Source organism: Mus caroli, chromosome 5 (assembly GCF_900094665.2).
Source record: "Mus caroli chromosome 5, CAROLI_EIJ_v1.1, whole genome shotgun sequence".
In the NCBI taxonomy this organism is placed as follows: domain Eukaryota; kingdom Metazoa; phylum Chordata; class Mammalia; order Rodentia; family Muridae; genus Mus; species Mus caroli.
The window spans coordinates 110,791,894-110,801,317 of NC_034574.1; the positions used below are offsets into that span (position 1 = coordinate 110,791,894).

Sequence of the window (9,424 nt, forward strand, 5' to 3'; positions counted from 1 at the left end):
CTGCCAGACACTGAAAAACACCAAAATAGAGTCCAACAAGGCTGCTACCTTCAAAAGAGACCGATAACCAGCCTAAGAGCACACAGCTAGGAGCCAGCAGAGCCCAGAACTGATCCTGAGCTTCTAAATAGCACAGCCCCTGTGTGCACACGTACACACACACACACACACACACACACACACACACCCTGCTCATCCACACCATTAGAGACTGAGTGCCTGTCCACACAATTAGAGAATGTCTGCCTGAATCAATTGGATGTCAGAGATCAGGGCAATCTGACTGGGAAGAATAGAGTGGCTTCTCTCATTAAAGCTTTGAAAGTGTGGGTAAGGCTGACCGGGTCCCGTTGTGGGGGTGCAGACATCAGAGACTGCAGAGCATCAGCACTCTGATGATTGCTGTGGACAGAATCCTGCCTCGGGGACTAACCACCCCACCTTCTGGCAAAGTCACACACACATAACAGAAAGAGGGAGGCACAGGTAGCTGAAATGAATGACACAGCTTCATGGCACTATGTGGAACAGTACACCCCTGATGTACAAGCAAGAAAGCCAAACACAAAAGTCAGAGCCTCTGAACTGAGGGGGCACCTGAGGACCATGACAGCCTTCCCCAGCCTTCCCCAGCCTTCACTCTCCGCACTGCCAAGGGGGCTGCAGAGCCCAGAGCAAACCTAGAATGCAGACAGAATCTACGTTCTAGTCCAGCCTCCTTCATTCATTTCCTAGCAGCCCAGAGAGAGGTCACACAGCAGGTAAAAGGAGAGTTAAAGGATTCCAGCCCTCAACCCTGGCTTTTGGGGCTAGATTCTAGAACAAGATGCTGAAAATTCTACCTGCTCCTATGTTCTCCATTTCTCCAGTGACATCCCCCCCCCCGCCCCAGGGACTGCTCAGTAGTAGCCAACAGTATGATCTTCTCTGTGAATATCTATGGTGTGGCAAGAGGGGTGTGGCCATGGGAAATTTCTGCTCAGATAAGGGAGGGGTGTCATGGTTCCCAAGAAGCTGTGTCATTGGATTCCAGATGTCTGCAGGCCAAGGCGAGGGACCAGAGTAAGGCTCTGTGGTCTCTGAGGTCCTCACTCCCACAACGGGAGCTGGTCAGCCTTACCCTCACTTTCAAAGCTTTCCTGAGAGAAACCACCTTATTCTCTCCTGGCCAGAAAGCCCTGAGCTCTGACATCCAATTGATTCAAGTTACTGGGGTGACCTCACAGTCATGAGACAGCCAACTTGGAAACAGGAGACAGTCTGCCTTAGTCTCCTCAACAGCTTGCTGAAGACACAGCCACTCCAGATATCCATTTTGGTGAGGGGGCTCATTCCTCAACTTTGGGGAATCCTTAGGCACCTGCTGGTTTGTGGCACTGATGGAGACTTCCCACGATAGTGTACAGCAGCACCTACAGGAATTAAAACCCACACCTGTGGTCAGAACTCTCCAATGGGTGTGGCCCCGATGCTTTAATTTAGTGGAAATATTAAAATGTTCCCTGCAGACCCCACCATTCCCTACTGCGTTCTCTAGAAGACTCTTAATCCCTGGCTGCACCCTTCAAATTATTAACTCCCAACTCCACACTGAAGGGGGTCAGAAAAAGGACAGGCTTAGACTATAAGATTTTAACGGGCCCAACAGTTGAACGCCACCCAAATCAGCCCAGCTTGGCCAGGACCCAGGCCAGAGCCCCCCCCCCCCCCCAAATTGACTCCAAGAAACCTAAGTGCCTTCCTGATGGGTCAAGTTCGCTACCGTGAAGGCTTAGCGCCATCTCTCGGTCACTCCTGGAACTACATCTGCTGAGCTAGCTTGGGAAAGCCAAAAGCCGTCAAGAGACCCTGGAGACAAACTACCAGTGCTGAAAGGTCCTGTAAAGAGGCTCTGGGCACTTTGGAACCTTTTTGTGCTAGATTTTACATATAACTCACGTCGAAGACCCATCTTCACACTAATTTATCTTTTGAGGCCCAGAGACTCCAGGCTGCTTGCCCAGGCTCGCAGAGCCCATGACAGATCATGTTACTTCTTATGGCCAGATTGCTCCGATAAACTTTAAATGGTTCCTCCCTCAGCTCTGCCAGACTCTCACAGATTGTTTCTGGTGTCTAGGCTAACCTCTTCAGGAACTGTGGCACCCCCTCCTTCTCTTAGGGATACTAGCCTCTCAGATACCCCTGTTCCCAATACTAGGTCCTATCTGGCCTGCCAGCCTTTTGACCCCAAGGCTGCTCAGATAAAACGCTTTCCCTCTTATGATCCCTGAGCTGGAGGGAAAGAACTAGGCAGCCACCCACAGGCTGCTGCCCCTAGATGGCTCTGGAACTTTCTGGTCTTAGCCTCCCTGTGTCTGATGCCAGACAGCAAAGCCTCTCATTTGCAAAGCCTCTCATTTCTCTAACTCCAAAGGAGACTGACAGGCATTGGGTCTCATAACAAACACATTGCAATGATGACTCCCAAGCAAACACCCCAGGGCTGAGTTCACCCAGGACTAAGCTAACTTCATTTCTGAAACCACTAGCTCTCACCCGGGGAGAGACAGGTGGAGCTGCTTCAGGGACAGAGGGGATCTGGTTGCCATGGCAACAGAGGGACAGACCTGAGTCCTGCAACTCAGGGGCCATTCCTCAGAACGGAGGTCCGAGAGAATGGAAGCGTAGCTATAAAAGAGGCTTAAAGGCTCATTGCACAAAGCCGTGTATACAGTTGGTGCCTAATAAGGGGTTGCCGTTGAGTAAATGAACTCTGACTTCTTGGCTCTTCATTCACTTATTCACACAAGTGTTTGGCTTTCGGTTGGCACTGAGATTCTCACAAACTCCACAAAGTACATGTCTCAAACACAGCCCTGAATGTTTGCTCCGGTGGGTCTGGAGCGAGAATCACCAGGAGGTTCTCAGGGGACAGTGATCTACTTGTCCAGGGACAGTCTTTGAGAACAGTGGCTTGGCGTGGTGACAGTGACCGTCCACCCTCGTCGTCGCTTTCTTCCCAAGCTAACTCTGAATTTGTAAATGCTCTCAGCTGTACTGTGGGTTTGGACCATGATGGGAGCCCTGAGTGGGGGCTTCTCCAGGAAGGGAGTATTTATGCGGAGACCCGTCATCTCGGTCCAGCCTTCCCAATTAGGGTGAAGAGAAGTTATTAGTGAACACAGAATATGCTGATACCTCCCTCTCCCACTCCATCACCTCATCTAGTCCCTCAAGTTACAGTGTAAGAGGAATAAGTAAGCCCCATTGTGTGGATGAAGGAACAGAGGCTACATGATGCAGAAGAGAGGTCTGAGAATTCACGGCAGAGGTGGAGCCCCTAGGTCTGTGCCTGCATAGGCACCTTGGGGTTGCCTCGGGACCTTGGCCACCGAATTCTGAGCTGGAGGCGCCCTGCACCCTGGACACAGCTGCAAGCCAGCCAGAGGCACTCTGCTCTCCCCTCCCGGGCCCTTCAAGCGTTTTCAATGATGGGTAAATTCAGCAGATGCCTTTCGATCACAGCCTATTAAATTAGCCCCTCTCTACAGCCAAAAGAAGATAATTATGTTTTCATTAGCCCTGGGTAATGTATTAGCCCTCGGTGGCAGCCACATAGAGTAAGCAAACCGAGTCCCTTCCTCCTTTGGCTCCCCCGGGCCAACTCTGAGCAGAGGGGCCATAGCAGATATAGGGGGAGAGATAGTACCATTTTATCTACCCACTGTCCACGCAGGGATTTAGGACGAGGCCCCATGGTAGCTGTTTCTGTGGTATCCTCTGGAGCAGAGGTCTGGATGTACCCCATTAAGCTTCATCCTCTCAGACTGAAAAAGGCTACATCCTCACCACCTATCCTGATGTGCACAAGGCTTCATACGGTAGACCTAAACCACAGCATCATATAAATCACCATTCCCAGAAAGCATTTTGGGGGACTGTTGCTATATCCTGCCCAGAGCCACCAAGTCAATGGCAAAAGTCTCTGGTCTTCTCTCTGTCCTTCTTGGGAAAACTAGTTCCTAACATTAGTGAGGATGCTCCCCGACACAGAGAGCCACCCCTTCCCTTCTGACACCCTCAGCATGGTGGCTTTGACTTCTTTTCTCTCCCCTTCTCTACAAGACAGTAGACACTTTGGCGTCCTGGGACTTGAGCCCTGTCTTTTGTTTACTATTAGAGTTGGAGATGGAACCTAGATGTTCTTGCCCATCAGAGATTGCTACCTCTGAGCCACACCCCCCTCCCCTAGCCAGGATCCACTTCTTTCTCTTATATCCCACTTCCTCGTCCTCTGCTTAGGGAGGTAGAGGAGACTGTTTCCAGAGCCTCCTCTGATGTCCCCTCCATCAAGCAGGAATGAGGAGGGGAGCCACTTCTTGTCGTGTTGGTGACAATCCAACGAGCTGTGTATCTGTAGAGGGCTTGGCTCCAAACCAGAAAAATGAGAGCGAGCGTGAAGCAAGGACTGTGCTCCTTTCTAACACAGTAGCTGTTCTACACCCTAATCTCCTTAACCTGTGAAAATGAGAGTGTGTCTGTGTATCTGTCTGTCTATCTGTCTGGGGCACTATCTCTGTCTCTTGTGTAAATATCTACATCTATTTCTGTCTCTATTCCTCTGTATCTCCCCTCCTCCCAAATACACACACACACACACACACACACACACACGACTCCTCATGGTAGCAGGCGCCTCTTCTGGGCTCAGGATCTGTCCTTCCAGCAGGGTCCCAGAACCTCTCCGTCCTGCCTCACAACACTTGTACCAAACACCTAGCAAGGAGGACAGAACTAGGAGCAAAAGGATTTCTGTCCCCTCCTCCCTCAAGAGGCCAACTCTGCTGCTACAGGCACAGCCCAGCCTTGGCCCTGACCCCACATGTCATAGCTCTGCCTTCCCTACTGACCACCCTTCGTCCTCACAGCCAGGATAGAAGACTGCTCGCTCTGTACACCTCTACCGCCCCAACTCCTACACAGCAGGCAGGCGCAGGAGTGAGCGAGTGAGCAAGCGAGGCTCTGGAGCAGGTGAACTGCCAGCCCAGTGGAGAAGCAGCCTCCCTTCCTGGCTTCCTGATTTTTTTCCCCAGTTGCCATGGTAATTGAAGGAGCAGTGTGGAGACCCAACACCATGGAAGCCCAGTGCTTAACTTTGAAAGGGATCAGGCAGAAGCTGGGCCCAGGCTGCAAGGACTCTCTCCAACCTCCTCTTGTGGGACACTCGTGGACGTATAGCTGGTCCTTGTGGGAGTCACATGGATGGCTGTTTTTCTCACAATGGGTTACTGTATGCCAGACACTAAACTAAGAGCATCACCACCATCCTTTGACCAGACCAGCCTTGCCACAGCCCCAAGACCCACAGCAGGCTCAGGAAGCAGGCTTCAGACTTGGCACACCCAGTCAGGAAGTGGCAGAGCCCTGGAGGCCGATGGAATCTCTCAGGCCCTCTCCCTGGGCATGGCCTCTTCACACCCCCCACCGGTTTTTTCTTATGTTTCCTTCCCCCTCCTCCCCCCACCCCCTCAGTCTTCTTCCTGAACCCCCCCAGGTTATACCCCTTTTCCTCAGACTTGCCATGTAAGATATCTGAAGACTATGAGAGACAGGGAGGGGCGGCCTGGCTCTTGGCCCGTGCAAATCGTACTCTGGGTGTGCAGTGCCTTCCACGGGAAGACAAAGATAGCAGCCAGGTGCCTGGGTATGTGTGAGCCTGTGTGTTTGGGTCTGAATCCTCCTCCCCTTCCTTAAGTCCAATACCCCCACCCCCAACCCCGACATACACACACACACACACACACACACACACACACACACTTTTACCCCGAGAGTATGTGAGCAACAGCGACAGCTAAATGCAAAACCGCCTGTGCAATCTGTCCAGGAAGAAACAGCTTTGAAGACGGGTTTATATGGTTACCCATATGTTAGAGCCCCTAAGAAAGGAAGAAAAGGAGTTCTCTGAGTCCGCCCCTCCTCCAGTCTAGCTCCTGGCCTCTCCTGGCATTGGGGGTCTCCCAGCCATAGGGGAATAAAGACCCCCAGGGAGGGTTCACACCCCTCCCAGATGCCATGCATACACTCTGCTCCGGGAGGAAAAAAATAAAAACAGAATCAGGCATCCTTTCCAGAATGTCTGCCCACCCAAGAAGCAGAACCGTAATCCGGGCTGGTTTCTGCTGGCTCCGTGAGGGGCTTCCTGCCCTACCCTGAGGGGCTATGCTCTAGTTGTCCCACTAAGGAATCTTTCCACCAGGTAGGATAGAGACAACCACCTGCCTCAGCTAGATCTTCCTCTGCCCAAAAGAGCCTCCCTCCCCGCTGTGGTCACTACATCCAGTCCCCTTTAGGGTCCCCAATTTCTTCATTGTGTGTATGTGTTGATTTTTTTTTTTCTGATAGAAAAAAATGGAAATTAGGTTACATAAAAGATGTATGCTTCCAAGCCCAGAGCGGCCCTTTTAATGAGGGTTGCGACGTCTCCCTCCCCACGCCCATAAACCAGCCGGTTGGACGTCACCACTAATTCGTTTCAGCGGTGATAGGATAAAGCAGGGACATTAAGAAATAAATTCCCCCTCACGACCCTCACTGAGCTCGCTGCGCGGTCCCTGCATATTGATGCAGCCGCAGGGCGCGAGCGGCTACTTAGCACAGCGGCTGCTTCTAGGGGCAGCTGCGGCCGGGGTGAGCCAGGTTGCGCAAGGGGAAGCTGGCAGCTTCCAGTCCTGAACTTGGCTGGGCTAGAGCGGAGCGAGGCGGGAGCAAAAGGCTGGGAGGGGGCGGGGAGCGCTTGCTCTGGAAGCTCCTACCCTGTGGCGCTGTTGGAGCCCGGAGCATCCTGCCCCGGAGCGAGGCTCTGGATCCGCGCGCTCAGCAGCTGCGGGAGGAGGAGGCGCGGAAGACGGGGTGATCAGCGTGATCCACAGCCCTGGAACTGCGCGGGCTCGGCAGCAGGTGAGTTCTCAGCCTTGGACCCAAGGTATCCCGTGTCCCTTCTCAGGGACCTGCGCTCCAGCTCCGGCGGGCGGTGTGCGCCCCAACTTGGCTCTCCTTGGCGGCCTGGCTCTCCGGGCAATGGGGCGTACCCGAGTCCGGGCTGTGAGCTCCTGGAAAGGTGGGTCCTGCCTCCTCGCTCCAACTTTACAAGGGCAAGGGACCCTCCCACCCATTCCCTGCACGTTCCCAACCTCCGTGTCACAATGGTAGAAATCCGATCGTAACCCCAGGCGATCTTGACCCCAGGGGCGTACGCACATAGCCTGAAGCTGAGGGACACACAACCCTGGGGACCTTGGCACCTGCGGGGGGCCTCAACTTTCAGTCACCTCCTCCTCCAAGAGACCCGTTCCTCCTCTCTCCAGACACCTCCTGCCCCCGTGACTCTGTTGGGGACTCTGGCTTGGCCAGGGGGGAGACCCAGCTGCAGGGTGGATTTGCTGGAGCGCTGTTCTTTGCTTTCCAACTTTGTCCCATCAGCCCTGTGCTCCCGTGGCTGGCATGATCCAGTGAAACAGCTATTTCCCCCACAACCCTGAAAGTTCACCTCTCCCGCCAAGGAGACCGTTAAGAGCGCTCCGATGGTTCCCAGAGCAGAAGAGGGTCACTCCGCCAGGGCTCAAGATCCCTGCCTTGCATCCAAATGGTTCAGGAGTGAGACAGGGTTTCCAGGAGACCCAGCTTCCCTGGACACTCGCGGACACTTGGGTCCTCACAGGACTCTTGGGTTGTGCCCTAGGGAACAAGGAAGTGGGGAGCTTGCCTTCACCCTAAGGGCAAGGTAGCCTCAGCATCCACAGCTGTCTACACACTGTGAACCTGGAGCAACAGAGGCTCACACAGGTGTACAGCCCCAGCAGGGACCGTAGAGTGATGCCCCTGGGGTTCTAATCCTAGACCTACCGTTTCTGGTAAGTCTCTTCTCCCTCTCGCTAAGCCTCTGTTTTTCTCGTGCAGTGCGTGAAACAGAGAAGTGGCCCTTTCCTGGGGATTTGTTGGCAAACCTTTAAAACATCGTAAACGTTTATGTGAAGCTATGGGCAAGTGCCAAGTCCGCAGGAAATATTACTGGTGGTCGGGTCTGATGTAACCCAGGACAGATCCTGGGACCTCTGCGTCTTGTGGGTTCCCATAAACCAAACAGAGGGTCCTCCGGAGGGTGATTAAGGCTGTGCCCACCTCCCTCTCCCAGTCCAAGCAGCCCCTGGAGAGATGCATCACATTTTGCTGCAGACGAGACTCTATAAATGTTGTCTGACTCCTAGGGAACCCCAATCACACACAAGGATGGCAGGGGTGATATACAGGCAAGCCCCGGGGCACCCAGGAAGTATCTACCGCAAGAGTAGGGAGGACAGGAGAGAACCCCTCCAAAGGGAGTGTGGGGGAAAGTACCCCCTTGTCCATCCCTACCCAAACTGAGATCAGAGCAAAAAAGCAGGTGGGGGGGGGGCACTAGCGCAGCTTCCTAGAGAATTGATTTTCTTGATTGGATTTTTGCTTTTCTTTATTTTAAATGGAGGTTATTTTGGGGGAGGTTGTTTTTTAAACTTGAGGTATATGCCAGAATGGAATAGGGGTCAATCCCACTCTTCATCATTGGGGGTAGGGGGTGTCTCAGCAGAAAGGTTTGCGAATCCTTCACAAGTTCTCCCATGATTGCCAATGTCACTGCCCCAGCCCAGATTCTAGAAGAAACTGAGGGACACGAGGCTTTGCGCATGCTGCAAGCGTCTCTACTGCATACAGGGCATACAGGATGCATCTGGAATAGCTTGGCTTTCCCAATACCTAAGATAACTACCTGCACCTCGATTTGCAGATGTAGAACCTGGGAGAGGGCAAACCAAGCCAGTTGCCCATAGTCAACAAGAAGACCTTCACCGGCTTCCTAATGGGGGTGTGCATCCATAGCCAGCCCAACCTGTACCCCACTTTTGTGCACATGGATCTGCTTCCAGATGTATAAAATCTGGTAACCCCTCCCCCAAATTCCAGACCATGTAGGAAAAGAGCAAGCGGCATAGAGGAGACCTGTTGTCTGGAGACACCAGTCCTGTGTTACAGCTGTTGATTTTTTTTTTTTTTTTTTAATAAAAAAGAGAGGGAAAAACTCCAAGTTGGGAGGTACAGACATGAGCCCTAGAATCTCTTCCTGCCTCTTCATCATTCTCCCCAAATGGACACTGCCAGCCCCCAAAGGCTGTATCTCTTTGGCCCAACCTTTGGGGAAAACTGAGAGCCTAGGAGGTCAGTGGGCGTGCACTAAGGTAGAAAATCCCCAGGGGGTCTCTATGCCAGGCTTCGAGGAGCTGTCCGAGGTGCTGGGGGAAAAGTGTTTTGAATACTTCCGTCCCTCACAGGGACTGCTTGGGGGTCAGCTTGCCTAGATTTTGAAAGCGTGAAGAAATTTGTGCCGTGTTCTCATGTCCCCCCCCCC

At 52.9% G+C, this 9,424-nt stretch overlaps 1 protein-coding gene across 4 annotated transcripts in view; it reads left to right on the forward strand.

Moving 5' to 3' along the window:
* The window catches only part of Nos1 (nitric oxide synthase 1), a 175,253-nt gene that overhangs the window by 51,896 nt on the left and 113,933 nt on the right, over positions 1-9,424 (forward strand). For 3 of the 4 annotated variants that reach the window (XM_029478001.1, XM_029477999.1, XM_021162640.2), the window contains exon 1: positions 6,514-6,942. The exons of the other annotated variant lie outside the window; for it this stretch is intronic. The gene's annotated coding sequence lies outside the window, so the exon portion shown is untranslated. Of the gene's footprint in view, positions 1-6,513; positions 6,943-9,424 lie in introns of those variants that run through there. 4 annotated transcript variants of the gene reach the window in all.